Source organism: Symphalangus syndactylus, chromosome 8, assembly GCF_028878055.3.
Source record: "Symphalangus syndactylus isolate Jambi chromosome 8, NHGRI_mSymSyn1-v2.1_pri, whole genome shotgun sequence".
Lineage (NCBI taxonomy): Eukaryota > Metazoa > Chordata > Mammalia > Primates > Hylobatidae > Symphalangus > Symphalangus syndactylus.
In genome coordinates, this window is record NC_072430.2 from 61,662,483 (window position 1) to 61,690,279 (window position 27,797).

Genomic DNA, 27,797 nt, shown 5'->3' on the forward strand with positions numbered 1-27,797 from the left:
CCATTTCTAAATCATGTGAAAATATCCTAATTGAAGAGAAAACATTTAAATATTCATTACTTTCTTTTCCCCAAATATCCACTTTTGGTACTTTATTAGTAGTTAACTTTTTTGTTTATTGTACAGTGTTGATAACTACTACATGTGAAAATAAAGAGGTACTATTACCAACTCAATGGACATTCATTAAAAGTGTCATATTCTGAAATGCACACACACGCAAAAAGACGTGGTTTATTTACAGATTAAGACCAGTCACAAACTGCTTGCATCTCTACACCAGTGACTATCAGCCTCATGATGCAGTAGGATCTATCAAGAATATAAAAATCTAATAAAATTAAAATTGAAATGTTAGGATGTGGCATTTGGCATTAAAATAAATTACAGACCAAGCGCAGTGGCTCATGCCTGAATTCCACCACTTTAGGAGGCTGAGGCGGACGGATCACTTGAGCCTAGGAGTTCCAGCCTACCCTGGGAAACATGGCGAAACCCTGCCTTCACAAAAAAAAAAAAAAAAGACAAGAAAATTAGCTGGGCGTAGTTAAGTGAGCCTGTAGTCCCAGCTACTTGCAGGCTGAGGTGGGAGGATAACCTGAGCCTTTGAAGTCGAGGCTTCAGTGAGCTGTGACTCTGCCACTGCACTCCAAGCCTGGGCAACAGAGCAAGTCTGTGTCTCAAAAAAATAAAACAGTGAAATAAATTACAAGTTAGGAACTTACCTCAGTTTTTTAAAGGCACCCCATACTGCACAAAACAAGTTATACAGCAAAAGCAAGGCTGCCATCAACATCCTACCGAAATTGCTAAATAAAAGGCTTTGCCTCATCAACAGAACATCGGCCCTACTTTTAGATTGACTCAGTAAGTACGGCGGTGGCGGTGGGGGGGGGAGATGTAACTTGACTACCAACATCTGCCTTGAATATAGATATCACTTACGTGAAAGGTAGTTCCTGCTAAAATTAAATCTCAAAGTAAAAATGATTCTGATGTTGAGATTCTAGATATTGATGCTCCTTACAAACATGCATAAGCCACACAAAAGTGACTTGTATTCTTATGTCATCTCAAATGTGTTGTAGAAAAAGACAAGGTATATAATACAGCTATAATTAAACATCAGGACACGTTTAGGATAAAGCAAATTAAAGTTAATTGCTGCACTTTTAATGTAAAAATAAATCTGAGAATTTTTTAAGTTTTTAAATTATCTATTTGGAGAGTCTTGATATGTAATGATTAGATAAAGAAACTAAATTCTACCCAAACAGGGGACTTAGTCTAAGAATTATTTTACACCTAAGAAAGTATCCGATTTTAAATTGGATAAATGTGAGTTTATTGAATATAAGACTTTGCCAGAACTATAAGAACGTGGGTTTCAATTGCACAGGTCCACTTACACATGGATTTTTTTTTTTAACCAATTGTTACTGAAAATACAGTATTTGCTGGACGTAAAACTCAAGTATATGGAGGGTCAACTTTGTATACTCGGGTTCCACAGGGACTACTCCAGGACTTCCAGCATGCTTAGATTTAGGTATACACAGGGGTCCTGAAGCCAATCTCCTGCATATACCAAGGAATTACTGTTGTTTGTTCAATAGGCATGCTATTAATCTATATGTCTGAAGTAACACTTCATACTTCCATAAGCAATTTTTTAACAGTATTAGTTAAACCCTAGATATACTAAGACAAGGTTTTAACAAGTTAAGGGGGAAAAGGAATCACATGCTAACAAAATACTAAAAGAAACTCCATACAGAATTGTTTCCCTGATAATTCAAATTAACATGAACTACCCAGGTTTTAAAATTAGACACATTTTACTGTGCCTGTGTAAGTGTGATTCGTCAACCAGGAATGCTTTAAAAGAGCCCGGAATTTTTTTTAAACATAGCATCCATAGAATACACAGCCTATTCAACATAAGCTGGGCAGCCGAGGGAGAAAAAGCACAAAACAATGAGTTGGAATGCTTCAAGTTTTTGCTTTGGTGAAGAAGAGGCGCTAAGGCACTTAGCAGCAATAACAGAAGCTGAAAAAAGGGGCAAAAGTCAAAAAGGCCTAATGAATAAGCTGCAGCCCTGTACAAACCTAGGTTTTAGGAAAGCAGAAATTATGATCAAACACAGCAAATTCACCTGTATAGAAAGAAAAAGTAGCAAATGTTCAAGGAAAAGAGAGGGTATGAGACCACAAGAATTCTGAAACACTGATTCTTCAAATGTTTTAATGATTTTCTAGTTTCCTTTTCCAGGTCCCATATATAGGCCTGAAGGAATCAAGCTTTCTGTCTCTAGATTTTCATGGGAGTCCCTCTTCATACAATTCAATTCACCTTCACTTGAGCTCACCTGAGTCTCAATATGCATTTCGCGCTCTGAACCTAACTAGACACCAAGAGATTAAGAATCAAGAAAATGTTTGCTGCAGCCATAAAAAGGAATGAGATCATGTCCTCTGCAGGGACATGGATGAAGCTGGAAGCCATCATCCTCAGCAAACTAACAGAGGAACAGAACACCAAACACCGCATGTTCTCACTCATAAGTGGGAGTGGAACACTGAGAACATATGGACACATAGAGGGGAACAACACACACCAGGGCCTGTTGCGGGTGGGGGTTGAGAGGAGGGAACTTACAGGATGGGTCAGTAGGTGCAGCAAACCACCATGACACATGTATACCTATGTAATAAATCTGCACGTTCTCCACATGTATCCTGTTTTTTTTTTTTAGAAGAATAAAAAAGAAGAAAATGTTTGCATTCCTTTAACCCAATAATCCCAATTCTTTATCCCTAGGAATTTATTTGCAAGAAAAAAACATATAGAAAGATGTTCACAGGCTGGGCACGGTGGCTCATGCCTGTAATCCCAGCACTTCGGGAGGCCGAGGCAGGCGGATCACTTGAGGTCAGGAATTCGAGACCAACCTGATCAACATGGTGAAACCCCGTCTCTACTAAAACTTCAAAAATCAGCCGGGCATGGTGGAACGTGTCTGTAATCCCAGCTACTTAGGAGGATGATGCAAAAGAATCGCTTGAACCCAGGAGGCAGAGGTTGCAGTGACAGTAAGCCGAGATCGTGCCACTGCACTCCAACCTGGGCAACAGGGCAAGACTGTCTCAAAAAAAAAAAAAAAGTTCACAGCAACATTACATAAAAACTAAGAAATAAAACATTCAAAATCAGAATGATTTCAATCAGCAAATATCAACTCAAAGTATAGGTATTAAAACCATTAACACTAAAATTTTGTTAAATTCAATTCAATGCTGCTAAAAAGTCAAAATCATACGTATTTATATGATCAAAACATTTCATGTATGCAAGTTCAGTAACTAAGGAGTTGTGCCAGAATCATGGGGACAGTCTCATTTGCCTTAATACTCTAGTTTTAAACTTTGTTTATGAAAAATTCATAAAACATTATTTTAAAAAGGCAAAACATGAGTGTTTATTGAATAAATACTACAATACCAATTAATATACCTCAGATTCACATTTTACCCATGAGCATTAGAATTACATAAGGAGGAAAAAAGAGGAGACAAAAAGGAACTGAGAATGAAATTGAGGAAAATTCAGGGAAGAACAAACACAAAGTTTTAAAAGCAGGGAGGCAAAACTGAAAAATAAAAGGAAAGAGGTTGAGACAAAGTTAATTTAGCTCTGGGTAATAAGAACCACGTCATTAAAATTTTCTAAGTCCACAGTATGCAATTCAATACACGTTTGTTGAGTTGAAAAACATGGAGACATGTGGATGCTCATGTTGTTCTTTCACACATGGAAGAAATAATTCACACTGGTGATTTTTGCTAACTCACAACCTGAGTTATCACAAAAAAATGTATAATATTTTTACACTTTTAAGAAATGGGGTCTCTATATATACACTGCTCAGGCTGGACCACATTGGCTATTCACAATCCCTATGATAGCGCATTGCAGCATCAAACTCTAGAGGTCTTCTCACTTCAGCCTCCCAAGTGGCTGGAACTACACTACAGGCATGTACCACCTAGCCTGGCTTACCCTTTCTAATATTAGTTATCTCTTTAACCTCATCACACATAAGTCATAATAGATTCCAATCTGAATGCGATAAACAGCCAGTGGTGGCAAATAGGATTTCTCTGTCAAGAGAACCAGGAGAGAAATATCCATGGAACAATAGGAAAGCAAGTCCAAACTATTTTAAAACCACATTCCACACCATTGTCTTTTATCTTTCACTTGGACATAAATCTTTCAAGAAATTGATAAAGATACTGACCCTCTTTCTCAAAGAAAAAAGTATCCACACTCACTAAGTTTTACATATAATCTCCAGAAGGTTTCTGGATTCCCTGAAGAATAAGCACGGGCCCCAGGTTTAAAATCCTGCTCTACGATGAGAGTTTTCATTCCTGCCCTATCTTAAAAGAACTAAAAAAAATTACAATGTTAACACGCATAATATGTAAGTCGTGTTTCGTCAGAGTACGTATTACAAATACTAATCAAATAGTTTTAAAATTCTATTTACTCGCCCTCCTATAACTTACATTTGTTCATACAAAAACTGAGACACATCACTGAGTTAAATTTTACAAACTTCTCAGAAGGCACAATGACCCATTTATATTAATGTAACAAAGAGGTGAACCTAAAATTTTAAGTGATATAAAAATCTGGCGGCAATTATTAGAATTTCAATAGAACTGCTTAACCAAAAAGGGTAATATATTTATGTATATACAAGACAGACCACACTGTTTATATAATAAAACAATGAAACTGTTTCAGTGTGGGACATGTGAAGACACATCACACAACCATTTAAAATAATTAAGACTGTAATGCAGCAAAATATATTACACAGCAGAAAGACTAAAAGTTTTGTGTTAAGTATTATATACACTCATAGATGATACCTAAAAAATGAGAATCATTACATTTTTTGAAGGGAGATTATTACAAACATTTTACTGTTTGGTTAATTGTTCAACTTTTAAAATTTCACATTGAAACAATAATTTAAGTAACCAACCTGAATGCACAGTATTAAACTTTTAAAAGCTTACACAAACATAAGAATTGTTAATATTACGTGAAAAAACTGAGGCATTTTGATAAGTATACTATTAAATTTCAAGTAATACAACAATTTTGAATTATATTTTCTTACTATAGCGTTTCAGTTGCTCTTGCTTCTGCTACCCTTTTCTTCACATTAAAAACATTGAAAACAAATGACACAAAAAAACTAATTTTATCAATATTTCTGTCCTTCAATTGACACAATTTTATCAGCTGAAGTGACTCAAAAAAAAATTAGCAAAAACTTAACAAATCAAAATTCAAGACTGAAATCTGAACACAGTGAAAGTCTTTTTCCACCAAAAAACATATAAAGCAAGAAGACACATTTGAAAAAACAAAAACAGTATTGAGGGAAAGGTTAATTTTCAACACAGGAATGCATAATTTCATAAAAGTTCCAGTATAAATCAATGTCTGGACAACTAAATGAATACACCTTTAAGATATACAGGCTCCCAGAGTAGCCTATAAGAGCTTTATTTCATTATTTGAATACAGTTAAAATATTACAGAAGTAGCTGTGAGGCCTAAGCTGAAAGCCATTATTTGTAAAAATAATGTTCATAGGTTAAAAAAAACAAAAAACAACAAAAAAAACTATCTGTAATCTGATCACACTGAATCTAAATACTTGGCATTCCAAATGTGCCACTCTTCATACCATGTTTACCTTTCTTTAAACCCACAATACTATCTTATTTTTTTTTAAACAGATAATCTTTTTTAAGAAAAATGATTTATGGTAAGTACTCTACAGTGATAAAAAGTTTACTATTGGTAGCCAAGTATCATTTAATTAGATTTCCATTCCGCAAAAGGTTTAGCTACAATGAACTCCTCCTGCTAAAATTAAATATTAGCCATCATGTAGTTGATAACCTTCAAATACAGTATGCGTGTTATATTGCAGATATATCCTGAGCAAAAGTAAATTATTTTAAGATTAGTGAATAGCAATATAATGAGGCAGTAAAATGGAAGGCAAGAGTCTTGGCTTTTAGTCCCAATTCGGCCTTCACTCAGAGTCTTACTTAAAAATTTTTATCCATGAGTTTCTTCTCACATGGCTTTAGGGTCCAAACTACTTGCATGATCTCGGATATGCCAGCCAAAAAATTTAAGTGGCTCCCAGTTGGTGGTGCCCAGAGTACCCATGGCAGAAGCAAATGCATAACCTCTTTGGTGGAATCCTTCCCCAAGCCAGGCTCCTTAAGGTTTTTTAAAATTATTATCCAGATGTAAGCCCACAACACAAAAATAACAGAACATGTGATAAGCCATCATGAAGAAGAGGCAGCAGAAACGAGCTAAAGAATTAGATCTCCAACTGCACTCCAGCCTGGGCGACAGAGCAATACTCCGTCTCAAATAACTAAATAAATAAATAAAACCAAACGGATAGGTTAAAAATAGTTGCAAGGAGACTAATTAAAATGACTTTCAGTAGTTTAAGTAGATCCGATGACAACAAATCAATTTCAACACAGAAATACTTGGGTGGAACAACAAGAAAACGCAACTATTTGAAAGTGAGTGAGGATGCTAATAAGACGATTCCAACATGTCATGCCTGGAAGGTTCCATAAATGAGGAAACCCCTTGACAAGATTAAGAATATAGGAATAGGTTCCTATCTGAGAGTTCTAGATCAGATTTTGAACAAAATATGGGAAGACCAGCTAGAAAAGATCAGCAGTCAACCATGTGGGAAAAATCAGCAGTAGGAGGCTACTATGGATTCTAAATCAGGCAACCAAAGGAACCACTTTCTAAAGTTCCATTTAAAGCACTTCACCTTATCCCTGCAATCAAATCTAAAAATCTTTGCCGTGTCCTTTGTATGAAATCTCCACCTATCCTTCAAAACCCAGCTTAAATCAAACCTATGAATATGTAATTTCAACTCTCTTCCACAATAGTCTTTATTATTCATTTGTTATTTAGCACTGACCATATGTCAGGACTGCTCTAGGACATTCTGAGTAGACAGCAGTAAAAGGGCCACAAACCCTGCACTCACAGAGCTCACATTCTACTAAGTGGTAAGACAGACCAACAATTAGTATGCAGTATATGAAAGGGTAATAAGTAGCAAGAATAGTGATAAGGAGGGAAGAGAAATAGGGAGCACAGGAAGATGTGGACGGTGGTTAAATTTTATTTAATTTTTTTTAAATTATTTAATATAGAGACAGGGTTTTGCCATGTTGCCAGGCTGGTCTCAAACTCCTAATGGCTAAAATTTAAAGTAGAATGGTCAGAGATTATTTCATTTTTAAAAAATGACATCTCAATAAAGACCTGAAGTAAGTGAAAGATACAGCCATGTTGCTATCCATATCTAAGTGAAGAGCAAAATACAGTGAATGAGGGAAGAGCAAGCACAAAGATCATGAGACAGTAACATACCTGCTATATATGAGCAAGAGCAGTAAGGACAACGTGGTTCAGGTAGAATGAACAAAAGGATAAACTGATGAGGTCAAAGAGAATTTGAAAGGGAGAGGGGATATGGTTAACAATTCATGTAGTTTCTTACAGGAAAAGGATTGTGGCTAACACTCTCAGTAATGTGGGAAAACTACTGGAGGGGTCTGACCAGGGAAGGGTGTAGGGAGAAAGTGAAATCAGGGAGAACTGTCAGGTGACAACTGAAATAATTTAGAGATGATGGCAGCAGGTGAGGTGGTCAAATTTTTGATACTTTATAAAGGTAGAGCCAAGATGATTTGTTGATGGACAGGATGTGGGCTATGAGAGAATAAACAAAGCCAAAGACAATTCCAAAGCTTTTAGACTAGGCCAAAGACAAAGGAGCTGCCCTTTACTGAGATAGGGGAAATGTGGCAGGGACATGGTTAAGGCTGAAGGAGCTAGGTTTTAGGTAAGTGGAGATGTCCAGTAGACAGCTAAATAAGTTGTCACGTGACAAGTGAAGGCTGGAGATATAAATTTGGAAGTATTCAGCAAACGGACTATATTTAAAGCCATAAACTTGGATAAAATCCCAAACAAATGGGTATAAATAGAGACCAGGTCTCAAGACTGAAGCACTGAAATTCAACAACAGGAAAATGAAAAACTCTCAAGGGAGACTGAGGAGAGCTAGAAAGAAAACTAGGAGTTTGCTGTCCTCGACGCCAGATGAACAGTCTATTAAGGAGGAGAGATGGATCAATTTTGACAAATAGGGTTGGTAAGTAAAATACAATGAAAACTAGTAATTGACTTCTGAATTTAGCAACACAGACGTTACTGGTGACTTTGACCAAAGCAGTAGAGTAGTGGTGATCAAAACCTGATTGAAATGAATTTAAAAGTTAGAAGAACTCTAGCAAGTGTGGACAATTCTTTGAAGCAGCTTTCCTGTGAAAGGATGCAGAGAAATAAGATGGAACTTGGAAGAGAATATGAGGTTAACAGTTTGGTTTTTAAAGATGGGAGAAATTACAACATGATAATATGCTGACAAAAAAATGATCCAGTAAAAAGGGAGAGAATAATGATGCAGGAGTGAGAGGCAATGTTTTCAAACAGCAAGAAAGGACAGAATTTGGACAAGTAGATAGAGTGACTGGCCTTAGATGGTAGCACAGCCAGTTCATCTGTAGAAACATAAAGAAGGAAGAATATAAAAGCACAGACCCAGGACAGGAAAGGAGGTAGATGGTATAGACATTTGTGAAAATTCTGTTCCTAATGCTACTATTCCCTTTATGAAATGAGAAGCAAAGTCATAAGCAGAGAATAAGGGGAAAAAAGATGGTGGCCAGGCACGGTGACTCACCCCTTTAATCCTAGCACTCTGGGAAGCCAAGGAGAAAGGATTGCTTGAGCCCAGAGTTCAAGACCATCCTGGGCAACATAGCAGAACCCTGTCTCTACAAACAATAAAAAATTAGCTAGATGTGGTGGCATGCACCTGTAGTCCCAGCTGCTTGGAAGAATAAGGCAGAAAGATCGCTTGAGCACAGGAGCTCAAGGCTATAGTAAGCCATGATTTCACCTCTGCACTCCAACCTGGGCGACAGAGGGAGACCCTCTCTCAAAAAAAAAAAAAAAAAAAAAGACAGTGTTGAAGGTCTTATAAATCACATTATAATTATTGTTGTAGTTTTCATTCTTTGTAAGTTGCACTCACTTTAATTTCTCACTTAAGTTTTTGAATGCAGGGTATCTGACAGTGTTCACAAATAAATTTGCTGACTTTAAATGAATTTATAATCTTGCTGAGAAAGGAAGTATATTGTATCTACAAACCTAACTACAGCAAAAATCCTAACTTGAGCCTCCATATGGTTCTACTCTTCCAGCTCAAGTACCATGTCTACAGCCAGTTCTCCTAAAATTCCAGAGCACTTATTCTCTGTTTACATAGACATGCATATAATTCTATGAGACAGTAAATGGTTTCAACTAATATAGCAAGGCAGCAACATACTGCAGTGTGATAAAGAAAATAAAATTGAACTCAAAATCTAAAACAAATCCAAATACATACAAAAATTTAGTTTACTCTAAGTTATTTCTAATCATTAGAAGGCTGTATCATTCAAATAGACTAAAAACATCCAAATAAAGTTTCAAACATAAGAAAAAATATAAAGCACTTGAGGGCTGGGTGTGGTGGCTCACACATGTACTCCCAGCACCTTCAGAGCCCACAGCGGGTGGATCACTTGAGGCAGGAGTTTAAGACCAGCCTGGCCAACATAATAAAACCCTGTCTCTACCAAAAATACAAAACATAGCTGGGTGCAGTGGCATGCACCTGTAATCCCAGACACCCAGGAGGCTGAGGCAATGAGAATCACTTGAACACAGGAGGCAAAGAGTTGCAGCAAGCCAAGGTCACGCCACTGCACTCCAGCCTGGGTGACAGAGCGAAAATCTAACTGAAAAAAAGAAAAAATATAAAGTACTTGAAAACACAAGAAAATAGATAGGCTCATTTTACATAGTTCTGTATGTTTAAATATTTGTAAGTGTATTCCATTTGCAGTAAGAATTTTTAAAAATAAATGATTCTACAAATCAATTTAAAAAAACAAAAAATTCAATGAGAAAAATAGACAAAGCATTAACCATTTCCTGAAACGGCCATCAAAATGCAAAAACTCATCTAAATTCCTATTGTCCTAGTCAGTCACTACACCAAAAATATAATGGCCCTGGAGTACACAACACAATTATACAATTATCCTTTAAAATAAGAGGAAAAACATTCAAAGCAAGCAAAAGACAAAACAATCCAGGAAATCCAAACATTGAATTCCCCAACATTGGAATCCCATTTACAGTATCTTTTCTAAGATTAACTTTACAGACCACACTAAAATTTCAAAGCTATGGTACAATTTCTTCTTTTAAACTGCAAGACAGTTATTTCTATGACTCACATCTTATTAACACACCCCTTACTTCAGCAATATCCATTCTAAAGTACTGCTAACCCAATCTGAAATGAATACAACTAATGCCAGAAATGAGTAATGAAATTTAATTTCTCCATTAGGTGTCATGTCACAACAAATGAGACTTCTATTTTTTAATCAAACTTTTTTCCCTTTAATATGAGAATATCAATCCATTTGAACAGCTTTCCCAAGAAACTGAAAAGGAATTGCAGAGATGATAGCTGCTGAAAGTATCTTCTAGACTTTTGTTACTCATCATGCCCAAACCAGCCCATTTTCTCAGGAAAAGGCACTGCTCATTTAAAAACACTTCCATGGGAAATAATCTGGTTAAAAGTTTATTCGGTAAAAAAATCTTATTTATAATTAGACAATCTGAAAGCTTTAATACCAAAAAATTAATAACTTTTTAAAATAGTCTTTCAAATCAACACATAAAATCAGTTTTTGAAGACAAAAGAACCTAAGTCATCAAAACTGTTCAAAAATTAACACTACAACATGAAATTCATACCAATAATGTAACCGTAAAACAGCTACACCATGTACAGAAGCTTTCCTCCCCTTAAAATCTACCATCTTGACCTACTTTTCCTTTCATAAGATATCTGAGTAAGAAAGGGCCATCTAATCCAACTAGCCACTCAGAGATTAGAACCAGCTGAACAGGCAGCCAGCCTATGTTTGAAAAGCAGGGACGAATACCTCCCATAAACCCTTTTTATTTCTTTAGAAAGACAAGTTCTTCGGCGGCGCCGTGGCTTAGTTGGTTAAAGCGCCTGTCTAGTAGAAAGACAAGTTCTTTTTAGTTTTGATCCAAAATCACATCATACTATAACTTCTCACAGTGGTCCTAGCTCTACCCTAACCATAACAAATCTGTCCAATCCCACCACCACAGGGTCGTCTTAATAACTGATGCTTAAACTTAATGAAATTAAATTTAGCAACAAATAGAAAAACTTACTTCAAAATTTGTCATTCACAAAAATTTATCATCCTTTGGAAAAGTTTAGCTAGGGTATTAAAGTTGAACATAATAGGTTAATTAATAAAATATTAATAAAATAACTCTTAGGTGTATCACCTTAGGTCACTCAACAACGGAAGTACTAAAATGATCAGATGTTTTAGGTATTATGTCTCTTCTGGGGATATTCTTGCTTATCCCCAGAAGAGACATAATACCTAAAACATCTCACAAACTAAACATAAAATGTAGATTAGAATATCAAATACTATCAAAAGTGACTACTGAAAAAGTTTTGCTTATGAAAACAAGAATTTTTAAACCTTGTCCAAGAACACCCAATTAAAGGCAAAATAGCCCAAATACATACAAAAAGTTTGGTATATTATCACAGTGCCATTTCAAATCACTAAGTTAAAAAAAATAGATTTAATAAGTAGTGTTGACACAAATGAGAAAAAGACACGAGAGAAAGCTTGTTTGCTTTTCCAAAGGCCAGAAGTCTCCATTAAGATTTTACAACCATAAATTCTGATCTACAGTTTCTGCCAATCCAGAACACCCCCTACTGCCCCCTTCCTACCACAAATATTGACATAAAAATGGCTCACAGATCACCTGAGGTCAGGAGTTCCGAGAACCGCCTGGCCAACATGGCGAAAACCCGTCTCTACTAAAAATACAAAAAATTAGCCGAGCGTGATGGCGGCAGCCTGTTAATCCCAGCTACTCCGTAGGCTGAGGCAGGAGAATCGCTTTGAATCTGTGCTTCTGTGCAGCAGAGGTTGGCAGTGAGCCAAGATTGCGCCACTGCACTCCGCCCTGGGCGACAGAACGATACTCTGTCTCAAAAAAAAAGAAGACAAAAAAATGGCTCAGTGGCCACAAAAGCCCTGGGACTCAGGAAAAACTCTTGGGAAGGAAAAATCTGGAAAAAAACGACCTCTATCCAATCTAGTCTGTACAGTATAGTATTTGCAGATATACTCCTGCCAGAAGTGAACTTCCAGTCAAAATAAACAAGAGTAGCACATACAAACAGGGAGTAGATCCCAAAAAACTGATAACAGAATGTGAAAGACTATTAAAACAAAAGTTTCAGCCATTAGAGTTATAAAAGAAATCAGAAACACAGAAAACTCATAAAAAAAGAAAAATTAGAACTTGAACTTTATAAATTATGTGTGTGCATACATATGTACACAGACATACACTCAGCAATTAAAAGCTAAATGGCCTGATAACTATATAAAGTTAAATTATCAAACAAGACAGACTTGATTAAAAAACTGACAATGTACCACAAAAAATTATACATAAGGGAAAATATGAAAGAAAAATTAACAGACATAAAGGATACAATGAGAATGTCCAATAAATCAAATGGGAATTCAAGGAGAGGAAAGAGCAAAGAAACACAGTGGCTGAGAATTTTCAAAAACTGTTGAAAGCTATGGATCTTCCAATTCAGGAAAGGCAACAAAATTTGAACAGAATAAAAGATATTTAAACAGATTTGTTGTTGTGTAACTCAAGCAAGTCTTGAAAGCAACACAGAAGAGTACCGAAAAATTTAGACTTACACAGTACTTAGCAATAGAAGCCAAAAGATAATGTAATAAAATCTCCATAGAAACAATGACCATTAATTACCATGCAATTCTAGAACCTGCTGAACACTGGAATATTAGTTTTCAGAAGCAATAAGTCTGTCAGCTATGCAACAAACAAAACTGATAAACATTAGTAAATAATTAGTAAAAATAAATTCAGACTTTATATGAAATTTACTAATCCAGAATGTAATTTCTTTTTTAATGAACAGTACCTCTTTCCAACCAGAGTATGACTGACTGAAAAACCAATATTCTTTAATTGTTTTTATTTATTTTTTTTTTTGAGATGGAGTCTCGCTCTGTCGCCGAGGCTGGAGGGCAGTGGCGCGATCTCGGCTCACTGCAAGCTCCGCCTCCTGGGCTCCTGCCATTCTCCTGCCTCTGCCTCCGGAGTAGCTGGGACTACAGGCACCTGCCACGACACCCGGCTAATTTTTTGTATTTTTAGTAGAGACGGGGTTTCACCATGTTAGCCAGGATGGTCTTGATCTCCTGACCTCATGAGCCGCCCACCTGGGCCTCCCAAAGTATTGGGATTACAGGCGTGAGCCACTGCGCCCAGCTGCCAAACCAGTCACTATCAAAAAAAATCACTCAGATACCTTTTTAAATAAAAGGGTTACTAAATCAGGAAAACCCAATACACATTATGGAGTGTCTGATTTTGTCAGAACAGTCAATAAAGTAAACAAGCTATCCTTGGAGACAAGATTGATACATCCTGAACATGGCTGAATAGTGGCATAAATTGGAGAATATTTAAAAGGTTAAACAATAATATCCCAAAGTTGCCAATTAATGGTTTAGAAAGTATCTTAACAATGTACCAAAAAACTCAGTTCTTCGCCTGACCTTACTAACATTTTAATCAATTACTTAAAGATAATCTTGCCAGTTTACAAACGTGTTGAATACGAGGATGAGAACAAAGGGCAAACCAACTAAAGGTTTCAGTAAGATTTGTATTATCCTGTGTTACTCTTTCAGTTACCTGGTTAGAATAGCAGGAATTCCGACAACTAGTTCAGATAAGCTGGAACACCACGTTACTAAGTCTACTACAGACTTACCCCACATAATGAGCTGTTCATTTACCTGGTTTTCATCAAAATGGCTCTTGAAAATTACCACTTTTCAAGCAATGACCTTTTTTGGTATTAGTGACTGTTTACCTAAGCACACACAAAATAAATATTCTATAGAGTGAAATTTCAACATTTATGATTTCAGGCAAAGACACACTCAATCTTTTATTCAACATAATTATTTCCCGTCAGCTTATATCATATGGAACAGATCTATACTGTACATACAGTACACTGGATGAACCTAGATATGCTTTGTGTACATATGCAGAGCAAGAAAGTCAGTGAGCTGCCAGCTCCTACAACTCCGTCTTTTCTGCATGTGTTCTATTTCCCGTGTTGTGAACAACTTGTGTTTATCTGTTATTGCCCTAGTGGTGCTTTTCTGTGCAGACAACTTAAGTGCAGACTGAATGCAAGATAACTCTGAACTCCAGAAAGCCTGAATTGGTGAAAAGACACAGTACAGAAGAAACAGACTTTCCAAAAAGTGACACCCTACCAACTACACTACCATCCACTATCAAATCTTCTTTCTCCTTTGGCAAATACAATTAGCCTTCATTATACTATATTATATTTTATGTATAAAGTGTATTCACTTTCAACTTGTTTATACCTACACAAATTTGTCTTCATTGTTAGATTAATATTTACCTACGTGTGAAAACTGTTTGGGATGAAATACCGCCTCATAATTCCCTACTAAAATTAATGGAAATATGCTTTCATTTAATAGCTTTTAAATTAGCAGCAGGGTTTTCAAGAATGAATTCAAAACATTGAATATTTGATTTTCAAGTTGTAGACAACAAGCAAAAATATTTCAGACAACAATGGATACCAGTCCAAACTCAAAAATGAAAAAAAAAAAAAAAAAAAAATCTCTACTCTGCTTGAGTGGGAATAGCAACTCCAAAACAGAATGAAGAAACACAGGATGAGTGAGATCAAGCAGCAAAAGCAAGAATCGCATTTCAACGCTTAAAGATTCTAACTAATTATTATGTAATCATAAATTAGTGTGATGCTAATATCAGATGTGTTCTGTAGAGCTGGAAAATATTCAACAAGATTAAAAGATTTGTGCAAAGGAAGGGAACAGATCACTGAACTAGAGCACTCAGGATACACTATGAATACTACTCAGGATACATAAGCTGGGGTTCAAAAAACAAGTAAGACTAAGATAGGTAGAAATGAAGATAACGACGACTTCCAATAAGGATCCTCCTCCAAATACTTAGTAATAGTGTGAAATATCACTTTTGCACCAACCTTTTGCACGAATATAAAAGGAAATTATTTAAAAGATATGGCTAAACTCAAAACTAAGATAAACATCGTACTGGGTAAGAAATGCAATAAAAATTCAAAACAGTAACCCCTATCTTAAGTGGAGTAGAGGGAAGAAGGAACCAGGAAGATGGCTGGATAGTTCAGTTCCTAAAGGTAACAGCTACAAAACAGAACCAGGTTCACCACCTGACACCAAGGGGTCAAGATTTGCACAGCTTGTAAAAAGAGAGGTTTTAAAAAAATAAAAAGGTGAAAAAGGAGAGGGGAGGAGAGAGGAGAAGAACAATGACACTGCAAATCCAGAGCTATAACTTTACAGAAGCTCCAAGCCTGGAGAAAAAAAGACAACAAAACATCCGATGTCATAGCAAATTAAAAATTACTAATTCCTTAATGCAAAGCTAGCGTTCGTTCACATTCCCCAACTGCTTTGTAAGTATTTTGTTATTCCTTGACTGATATATTTCTTGTCTCCTTTCACCTACTATACCTATCTCTTTATTTTTCAGTTTCTTACAATTCTTAGAACTTTTAGTTGGGAAGGGAAAAAAAACCAAGCAGCTAGTCCTAGCGCGTTTCCCAGTGTGAATTTTGTTGATAGTACCCTCACAGTGTTTAACAAGTTTTTTTTGGTTTTTTTTTTTTGGGGGGGGGGGTTGTCTATTTCTGATCAATTTGTAAATTCAAAAACAAGATGAAATTTCGGAGTTTTGATTTGAATGCAAGAGTTGTCAAAATAATGAGTCTGTCCAACATTTAAACCAGTTTTTTTAATCCAAAACATAGCAAGAAATTTAATAAGAAAAAACAATCATATAAAAACATGAATTCACACCAGATGTTTTATGAAATGCTCTGACAAAGATTTTTAAATTTGAACATGTTAAAGAAGGAGATAGAGGTTTTCTAAGTAGCAAAAGGGTTGCCAAACAAAAAGAGAATTGAAAGAGGTGATTATGAAAAAGCAATTCCAAATTTAAAATATGAAAATTATAGATACTGGCATATAGACTCAACAGATACAATACACTCTAGACAAAATAGAAAAATAAAATGGTAAATTGCTAGACAGTAATGAATTCTCCTAGTATGAAGCACAGAAAAGAGAAAAAAATGATAGAACAATTAAAGACATGGGATAAACTTAGACTCCAAGACAGGTCTAGCAAAAGAGAAAAGTGAAAATAAAAGAAGCAATATTTAAAGAGGTGAGAATTTTTCAAAATTAAAGATTTGATTCCTCATACTGTAAGTATACTCTAAGTACAAGCTGTATACATAGAAGTTTGTCCATACATATGCAAAATACCAAGCACAAAGATCTACTTCACAATATATGTGCAAAACAATTTAAGAAAACCACATGCAAACACTGGCATCACTGTGAAATATTTACAAAACACTTAGGATGTCAAATAGGGATTGGAGGAGGGACTTCAAAGTTTATTGAATAACTATCCAAAGTTTCTTTTTCAAAACATTCCTACATACAGTCATCCCTCAGTATGCGCCAAAAATTGGTTCAAGGACACACATAGGTACACCAAAATCTGCCCATAGTCAAGTTCCACAGCCCACCTACTCAGGTTTCACCATCCTGCTCCACGTATAAGTGGACCCATGCAGTTCAAATCCATGTTGCTCAAGGGTCAACTGCAATTATTTTCTTATGACTCTAAAAGTAAGTTGTAGGTGCAATCCTCAAAACAACTCCATACCGTCAAAGTATTATTTCAAAGCATCTATAAATAAACACATTTTAGCCCTTAAAAACTGAAATGGTAGGCATTGGAAATCTTGGAGAAAAGAAAACAGCATAAAGGGGAAGAAACAAAAGTCAATTCCAGGGAAAGAACTGTGAGACAACATAAAACTTTATAAGACAAGATGCGAGAACATCTTCATAACCGTGAGGTGGAGAAGAATTTCTTAAACTAGACACAAAGTACAAATTATAAAAGGAAAACACTGATAAATTCAACATTAAAATTTTTAACTTTTAATAGAGACACCATAAGAAAGTCAGAAGACAAGCCACAAAGTAGGAAGGCATTTATAACACATAATTGGCAAAGAATTAGTACTCAGAACATTTGAAGAAATCTTGCCACCCAAAAAGATAAACCCAACAGAAAAATGAACAGTCATATCAGAGAAAAGGAAACTAGTGCCCAGCAAACTCTGAAAATATGTTTTCTCTCATCAATCAGAAATGCAAGGCCAGGTGCAGTGGCTCACGCCTGTAATCACAGCATTTTGGGTGGCCGAGGCGGGCGGATCACCTGAGGTCGGGAGTTCAAGACCAGCCTGAGCCACATGGAGACACTCCATCTCTACTACAAATACAAAATTAGCCAGGTGTGGTGGCGCATACCTGTAATCCTAGCTGAGGCAGGAGAATCACTTGAACCCGGGAGGCGGAGGTTGCAGTGAGCCAAGATCACACCATTGCACTCCAGCCTGGGCGACAAGAGCAAAATTCCATCTCAAAAAAAAAAAAACAAAAAAAAGAAAAGAAAGAAAGAAATGCAAGACATGCAATGTATCAATTCACACACAATAGGCTAACTGGTTTTTGCCATTATCATATATAGGGAAGAATGTGGAGCCATCACACATATACACTGGTAACAGGAATAAACTGGCACATTTATATTGGAAAGAAAACAATTTAGCACTAGTAAAGTTGAAAATGTCTGTCTCCTACAATCCACCAATTCTATTTCTAGCTAGTCATAAGCCCCAAAACTATCTACACTCTAGTCTCAACTCACTAGCAATTAGCATAAAACTTAGGTCTTGACTAGCATTTTTAGTTTTAATGAAACAGAATAGCATGGAATAGTATACCTGATAATATACTGAGTCATAATTTAAAATGTGTTTCTTATTGTGAGTGGTAACAAAAAGTTTGAAAAAAACACTATCCTAGAGACACAAGTGAAACAAATAGACCTATGTTATTCGAGGTGTTCATAGCAGCACTGTGTATACTAACAACAAAAATACCTAGAAACCCAAATGTCCAACAACAGGAAACAGGTTGTAAAATACTGATACATGAAGTAGCCAAATCAGTTAGAGCCACATACAACATGGTGAAAGAATATCCTGGGCCGGGCATGGTGGCTCATGCCTGTAATCCCAGCACTTTGGGAGGCCAAGGCAGGTGGTTCACAAGGTAAGGAGATCGAGACCAGCCTTGCCAACATGGTGAAACCCCGTCTCTACTAAAAATATAAAAATGAGCTGGACGTGACGGTGCATGCCTGTAATCCCAGCTACTCAGAGGCTGATGCAGGAGAATCACTTGAACCTAGGAGGCAGCGGTTGCAGTGAGCCAAGATCGTGCCACTGCACTCCAGCCTGGGCAACAGAGTGAGACTCCGTCTCAAAAAAAGAATATCCAGATAACAAGGTTGAGGGGAAATAGGAAGTTACAAATAAACTCATACAGAAGGATTCCATTTAGAGCTCAAAAACCAACAAAACAACAAAATAGTTTAGGGATACAACCAGATCTGGCAAAACTAAAAGAAAAGCAAAAGTAAGAAAGATAGTGGTTAGAGTGTGGGAAGGGACATAAAGAAATAAAAAGGATTATGTTCTCAAACTGAGTATTAGATACAAGGCTGTTCATTATGTCTTTATATCTTACACGTATTCTTAAAATATTATTTCATACATATTTTATTTTAAAAGAAAAAATTTAAATAAAGCTGAGAGAAAGGTACACAGGTGTTCTGTACACAGATGTTCATTTTATATTTAATCTTTAAACTGTACATATACATTATATATTCTCTTATATGTCTGAATCATTTAATAGTGGTTTCAACTTTCAATAAAACAATAAAAAGGCAAGTAGGAAGAGATAAATGTAAATCAAAACAAACAAGCAAACAGGCATAAGCTTCCTTGTTTCTTAACTTATACAATTACAATAAAAGCACTGAATAATTGTAGAAAGTTATTCTTACTTTCAAAGAAATCTTCCCCAAAAAGAAAAGTCCCTTAAAATAAGAAATCTATTAAAAATGTTTACAGAAAATATCTAGGTTTGTATGTGTGTTTTGTTTTTTGTTTTGTTTTGTTTTTACTTATTACAAAGCTACCTTAAGAAATCAGATAAATAAGGCTGGGTGCGGTGGCTCACACCTGTAATCCCAGTACTTAGGAGGCTGAGGTGGGCGGACCACGAGGTCAAGAGACCGAGACCATCCTGGCCAACATGGTGAAACCCCGTTTCTACTAAAAATACAAAAATTAGCTGGGCGTGGTGATGCATGCCTGTAGTCCCAGCTACCCAAGAGGCTGAGGTAGGATAATCACTTGAACCCGGGAGGCGGAGGTTGCAGTGAGCCGAGATCGTGCCACTGCACTCCAGCCTGGGCGACAGAGAGAGACTCCGTCAAAAAAAAAAAAAAGAAAGAAAGAAATCACATGAATGTAGCAACCAAGAATAATAATTAAAGAATTTCTGGCCCAGCATGGTGGCTCATGCCTGTAACCTCAGCACTTTGGGAGGCTAAGGCGGGTGGATCACTTAAGGTCAGGAGTTCGAGTCCAGCTTGGCCAACAAGATGAAACTCAGTCTCTACTAAAAATACGAATATTAGCCAGGTTTAGTGGCAGGTGCCTGTAATCCCATCTACTCGGGAGGCAGTAGAATCGCGTGAGCCTAGCAGGCAGAGGTTGCAGCGAGTCAGGGGTTGCAGTGAGTCAGAGGTTGCAGTGAGCCAAGATTGCGCCACTGCACTCCAGCCTGGGTGACAGAGCGAGACGCTGTTTCAAAAAAAAGAATCTCTTTATACCAAAAGTAGTATGTTATTTTGAATGCTGCCAGGACTTTCTGCTTAAATGAAGGTTACATAACACTGAAAGGATATGAAATATAACTACCAATTTATGCCAAGTAATTAATCCTAGAAGAGCAGACAAAAATTTGGCTTTCATCACTTTACAACTAACTTATATTTATGAATTATTTCTTTTCTCCCTAAAACCTCAGACAAGGTAAATGCCTCGGCTGTATTTTACATATAATTCCAAGGCTAATCTTGAATGTATAAATGACCTTTGAACATTATGGGTTTAAACTATGTGGGTCCACTTCATGCAGATTTTTTTTTCAGTAACAATATTGGAAAATTTTTTGGAGACTGCAACAATATGAAAAAAACTCGCAGGGAAACTACAGCCTAGAAATATTGAAAAAAATTAAGAAAAATGTATGTCATGAATGCACAAAATATATGTAGATCCCAGTCTATTTTATATATATATATATATAAAAATTTTTTTTTTTTTTTTTTGAGACAGAGTCTCACTCTGTTCCCCAGGCTGGAGTGCAGTGGCGCAATCTCAGCTCACTGCAAGCTCTGCTTCCCGGGTTCACGCCATTCTCCTGCCTCAGCCTCCTGAGTAGCTAGGACTACAGGCGCCCGCCACCGCACCTGGCTAATTTTTTGTATTTTTAGTAGACGGGGTTTCACCATGCTCTCGATCTCCTGACCTCGTAATCCGCCTGCCTCGCCTCCCAAAGTGCTGGGATTACAGGCGTGAGCCACCGCGCCCGGCTACTTTGTAATTTACTACCATAAAATATACACAAATTATAAAGTCAAAATTTATCAAAACTTACACAAACCAGACCCTATGTGGTTACTGTATATGGTGCCATTTGCAATAGATAGAAATGTAAACAAAGGTCAAGATACAGTACCAAATCACAACTGCATAAAACTAACTGCAGTACATACTGTACCACTGTAATAATTTTGTACCCATCTCCTGTTGGTATTACTGTGAGCTCAAGTGTCCGAAGTATCCATGACTCCTATCCATGACTCTAATTATCTCCACATGAGCATTCTGTCCTTCCAGTAACAGTATCACGGTAAAAAGTGATCGTAGTTCTCCCATATTTTTCATCATTTTTAGCACAACACTGTAAACCCTGAATAACACCATGGGACCCATGCCAAGTGCCACTAGTAACGCTGGAAGTGCTCCGGAGAAGCAGAGAAAAGTCATGACAAGGAAAAGTTGAATTACTTGACATGTAGACTGAGGTCTGCAGTTACAGTTGCTCACTGAGACAGATGATTCATCTTACAGATGATATAAACTTATGGTATCAATAAACAGTACAGTATTGTAAATATACAGTCTCTTATGATTTTCTTAGTAGCATTTTCTTTTCTTTAGCTTTATTATAAGAATACAGTATATAATACATATAACATACAATATACATGTTAATTGACTATTTATGTAATTGGTAAGGTTTCCAGTCAACAGTAGGGTACTAGTAGTTCAGTTTCTGGAGAGTCAAAATTTACACAAAAATTTTTGACTGTACAGGGTGCTAGTGCCCCTAATTCCCACATTGTCCAAAGGTTAGCTGTATTTTTTACTTGAAAAGTGCTCCAAAATTTTCAAGCTCAGAAATCCTTCAAGTTAAAACTAAATCCAATTATTTAGACTAAAAGAAAAAAAAAAGAGCAGAAGAATTAAGCCACTTTTACAAAAGGATTCAATTTAAACTTAAAATTAGAGCAAACATCTAGTCAAACTGGAAGCTATTTAAGAAATGATTCCCCAGCAATAGAGTACCAAGCACAAAGATTATCTAGCACAGCACCTGAAACTGTACCCAGAAATAAGAGCACTAAATACAAGCTTGAGGAATTCCCTTCACAGAAATCATGACATTCAGCCAACCTCAAGAGATCCAGATTATGAAAACTACGTAATTATGGAAACATTTCAAATGACATGACTTCCCAATAAAGTAGGCAAGTACAGGTTGGTAAATTCAACCTGTGTGGATATTACAGATTTAAGGCAACATCTTCAATGTTCTGCAACATAGCATTCAGAACACTAGGGAGTTCTCAGTGCACAGCTTAGCTTGCCCAAATTTATTTCAAAAGGTAATTAGATCTAAACACGAGCATTCACTAAATTATTTATGTACAGATTCTACTCAGAACACTTACATTACTGATGAACAAGATTAACTGGGACTAAGCACAAGCATTTTGCTGAAATTCGTGTTTCAAATTGTTTTCCATTCCACTCTCCCAAGAGTAAACCTAAAACCCTTATTCTTAGAGTTTCACTTTATATGGCATACCAAATACCACTCAGCCATGCTAATAAAGGATGGCAAGTAAAGCAAAAGACTCAATGAGTCCCAATCATTTTCAAGCATCAGACCATCCATTCATTCAAATTGAGCACTAACTAGGTGTCAGACACATAGTTCACAGTGATGAACAAGACACAGTCCCTGCCTCTCATTGCTTATATTCTTGTAGGTGAGGCAGATACCAAGAAAGAAATAAGCGTATTATAACATCAGGTTGTGACTGATGGTGCAATGAAGAAAAATAAGGCTGTGACAAAAAATAGGGAGGGTATGCATTTTTAGGTAGGGTCAGAGTTGGCTTTTTTGAGGTAACCATTAAGAAATGTCTATAAGATCACACAAGAGTAACTTACAATCAACATATGCAGGAAATGAAACAGAAAAATTTCTTGGAAACTAAAAGGATGACATTCTATCTACTGCTTTCCATATAACTAAAACATTTTATAGCATGTGGTTTAAGTAGCTTTTACTGTTTTCTCCACTTGAAAAACTTCAATTCTTTAAATTTAAATCACTAGTTTTAAGAATTAATCTTCTAATTCCTGTGGGGGGGAGGGGGGATGCTTATAACCTTAATTTAGCTTTGTAATGCCTAACATTAGCTGCACATGAACAGCATTTTGTTTTTTTCAGAAAGCATTCTTATAAAACAGCTCAATGGGTAAGAATGGGCTCTAAGTCAGAATGCCTCAGTTAAAATTCAGGCTCCTCCTAAAGACATTTGTTGTGTCTTTGAACAAATTATTTGTCTGCCTAGTTTTCACCAAATAGTACCTACCTCATAAGGTTGTTGAGAAGATTAAATACGATAACGCACATACAGCATTTAGAGTCTGACAGCAAATATGTACTCCAATGTTAGCTATCACTTATGAGGCAACTACTGAGGTAAGATAATTCCTTAATGAGTCTTAGGCAGGTTTATATAGGTTAAGATCACACATGCAGTAAGTGGTACTGACTAGCAAAACTAAATTCAAGCCCAAGGTCTTCAGGCTCCCTAGTGCCCATGCTGTTTCCACTACCCCACAGAACATTATGTAATTAAAGAATTGGACAATAAAGAACTTGCATAAAACCTTAGAGGTAATAAGGTCTAAGACCTGTAGGTCTCCTAACTACTGACTTCCAGCTGATTACACCAGACCAGACTGTTTCCTTGACAACTCAATGACTCATGTGTAAGAATAATAATTGTCCCACATTTTCCAGTGAAAATGCAATGTGACACGTCTCCTGATAGACAATGTACACTTACTTGAATTCACGTAAGTTCTGAAAACTAATTGTAGATGTTACTCAGAGTCAAAATAAAGAAATACGGGTAAATAACATTCTCTTCTAGTAATTACAGGCTGCTATGATCCTACGGCCCCTATGGAACCTATTCAAAGTGGAAGGTGTCTTACAGGATCTCTCACTGGATTAACTGACATTCTCCTCCTTTGTAAAAATACATGGGCTGGTGTCTTCAGAAAGCTGTTTCTGGCTAGCAGGTACTCTCCTACTCACTTATTTCCATATATCTATCAAATATGAAAATAGAGTCAAAAGGTGTTATTTCTATAAAAATGACATTAAATCCTTTGGAAGGTCTTGATGAATAACTGGAAAAATCTATAAAGATTTTGTACTTGGGGAGTTTCCCAGTGCCTACCTTTTCATTCCACTTTAAAGAAACCAATACTACAAATCATAGATAATGCTTCTAGAGTACAATCTGTGAAAGGAAAATCAGGAAAACCTTTATTTTAAGAAAAGAAATCAGTAAAAATAAAAAGGCAAATAAAAGTAAAATCAAATATTTTAAGTGAAAACATTTAAGGTGCACATATATTTTGATTCCTTGCTTTAACCAACTTTTTGAATTAACTAACAAATGGTCCTAATCATGTGGTGTATGTAAGAGGGTCTCCACCACACTCTAACATCATTCCTTCCACCAAGCAGCTCCCAAAGGCTCCATGCCACTTTCTTCCACTCTCTGACCATCCCTGAAAGAGGAAAGGAGCAAACTGAAAACTACATGTATCCAATAATGAGTTATTCATCAAAGGATAGAATGCGAGATTTTTTTTTTTTTTTTTTTTTTTTTTTTGAGACAGAGTCTCACTCTGTCACCCAGGCTGGAGTGCAGTCACACCATCTCAGCTCACTGCAACCTCCACCTCCCTGGCTCAAGCAATCCTCCCACCTCAGCCTCCCAAGAAGCTGGGACCACAGGCACACGCCACCATGCCTGGCTATTTTTATATTCTTTTTAGAGATGAGGTTTTGCCACGTTGCCCAGGCTGGTCCCAAACTGCTAGGCTCAAGCAATCCACACACCCTGGCCTCCCAAAGTGCTGGCATTACAGATGTGAGGAATCACACCCAGCCAGGATTTAATTACTGTGTTCAACAAATCCTTATTGAGGACCTGCTATGTGCTAGACACTACTCTGAACTCTTAAAGAGTCATCAATAAAACAGACAAAAAGCTTACCCTCACAGAAGCTATGTAATACTGTGTGTTTTGGGATGATGGGGAAGAGACAATAAACACAACCAGGAAATCATATAGTATGACAGAAGGCGACAAATGCTATAAAGAAAACGGAGCAAGGTGGAAGAATCAGACGTAGGGGAGTGCAGTTTTAAATAAAATAGGCAGATCTTTTTAAGAAAGTGACATTTAAAAAGCAAAGACTGGACAGAGACAACAAGCCATGCATGTATCTTCAGAAAAAAAAAAAAAAAACTGATCTAAGGAGGGGTAACAGCCAGTGTAAAAAACAGCTGTTTCCTCCATGGCACTTGTCACCTTCTTGCCAGAAGTAAATAGTATATAATGTCCTCATTGATTGTGTTTATTATCTCTTCCCCTTGCCCTCAAACATACACTATTACATAACTTCTATCAGAGCAGAGCTTTTCGTCTGTTTTGTTTATTGATGGAGCCTAAGTGTTTAGGGCAGTGTCTGACATGTAGCTGCCCCTACGAAAGCCACTGGAGCCAGAGGGAAGTAAGCAAAGGGAAGATAGTAGCTAACCTTAGAGGTAAGGGGGAATGGGGAGAGTGGAAGTGTCCAGATTCTGTATGGCCTTAAGGACATAAAAACTTCAGCTTTCACCGTGCATAGAGAAAGTCACTGTAGCATTCTGAGAAGGTAAGTGATATGATCCAGTTGTTGTGTTGGAAAGACTGTAGGGAGTTAGGGCAAAGGCAGGGAGATCAGTTAGGAGGCTAATTGCAGAAATCTAGGTAAGAGAGAATGGCTTGGACCAGGCTGGTGAGCAGTGGAAGCAGTAAGTACTGATTGGATTGTGGTTATATTTTCAAGATAAGACAGAGCACAGAATGCCAAGTGTGAAAGAGATAAGTCAGGGATGACTCCGTTTTTTTACCTGAATGATGGAAACATCAAACATCAAACACGTTTGAGGAAAAACAGGGAAATTTAGTTGGAGTTGACCACTGCACATCCAAGTGGATAGGCCTAACAGGATATGTGGAAAGTCTGGGTTGGAGATAGAAATATGGGAGCCATCAGCATATAAGTATTTAAAACCATGACACTGGACAAGATTGTCAGAGGAATATAAAAAGAAAAGTGAAACAAGGACTGAGCATGCCAACTTTAAGAGTAGAAGATGTAAGGTAGAATGAACAAAGCAATTAGGAAGGAGAAAGCCCAAAAAGCAGAATGTCCTGGAAGAAGAGTGCAAACAAATTACATTTAGTGTACAAATCACTTTGCTGAAACCAGATTTAAGTTATGGAAAAGTTCTTAATCTCCCTGTAGTAGTTAGGACGACTCGTAAAATACTAAATCATAACTTTTTTTAGGGTAAGTATGTCTTCTACATTTCCGAGGAATATTATATTTCCCATCAGAGTATCTACTAAAACTATTGTTAGAATTAAAAGTATATCTTGCCTATTTTCTTTTTACATAAAACCAATTAAAAGCTTGTATCATTTTTTTAAAAAGAAAAATAGCCTAGTTTTCACTGCTACCTCTGTCAAAAACCAAAAACACATTTAAGCACAACAGCTTGGCACACAGTTGTAAACTGTCATTATTTCTCTTTCTCTAGACCTCAGACACAGAAGGTTAAATTAAACTCCTTAGTTTACGGCACATAAGGTTCTTCCCCTTAATGTTTAATTTTCTATTTATAGAGGGGGGGAAAAAGGCTTATATTCTCATCTAGACCAATGTTTTCCCGGTGATTTAAAAAGAAATTACATTTTTTGATTGGGACACTCAAAGTCATGTTCACAGGAACTGAAAGAGAAGCAATGAAATGCAATTCTCTTTGAGCATGAGTGATCATCAATGTCACTTCTAGAGAAATAGTTACTTGCTTCTATCCTCTAAGTATACTCTGGATTTACCTTCAAAGTCACTAAAAACAGTACAGAGAACAATCAGGTCATAAGGTGTATTCTCAAATATATGAATGATCTTGCAAAGCACGATTTTTCTCATTTTCTTATTACATATTAGGTCAGATTCCCAAGAGAATCAAAACCTTCCTAGAACCACTTAAGTTCATTAACAATTTTATATTTTAATAAAGTATTGGAGATCTTTCAGGATAAAACTTCATTTGCTACAAAAATTATAAGCATACAATTAAAAATACACGTTCCATTCAAGTTAAGAACTTAACTTACACATAGGAAATGTATAAGACACATTCAACTTTTAAAAAAAATTATGATTCAGTATTCTACGTGTCATCTTAAACATGACAGGCTGATTAAGAACTTTTAACCATAACTTAAAATTCAAGTTAAGAACTTAACAACAGTGACAACCTTAATATGGGTTCTTTAGAAGTCTCAAAAAGGTTTTCACGTTTTAGGCTCTTTTAAAAAGCCATATTGAGTGATATCAAAAATATAATTATTAAAACGATCTCCCTACCAAAAGCAGATTAAAGCCTATAAACTAGAGGGGAGCCTGAAGTGAGGCATTTTTTAGGGAAAAACACAACATCAAACAGAAGACACTACTGGTATTAAAAGAATATATAAAGATGTAAACTGGAAACAAAATCGTAAATGTCTCTTCATAATGCTGATGCTGAATCATTAAGAGTTAAATACTTGATATTCTTTATAATTTTCCAGTATTAAGAAAATTTTTCAA

At 36.4% G+C, this 27,797-nt stretch overlaps 1 protein-coding gene across 31 annotated transcripts in view; it reads right to left on the reverse strand.

Annotated features, from left to right (window-relative positions):
* KTN1 (kinectin 1) overlaps nt 1–27,797 on the reverse strand; it is a 105,168-nt gene that overhangs the window by 73,304 nt on the left and 4,067 nt on the right. For 9 of the 31 annotated variants that reach the window (XM_063645560.1, XM_063645557.1, XM_063645556.1 and 6 more), the window contains exon 2: nt 17,872–17,957. The exons of 14 other annotated variants lie outside the window; for them this stretch is intronic. The gene's annotated coding sequence lies outside the window, so the exon portion shown is untranslated. Of the gene's footprint in view, nt 1–9,881; nt 10,006–17,871; nt 17,958–27,797 lie in introns of all 31 variants that reach the window. 8 more of the 31 variants (XM_055289289.2, XM_055289281.2, XM_055289291.2 and 5 more) reach the window with 1 other exon arrangement.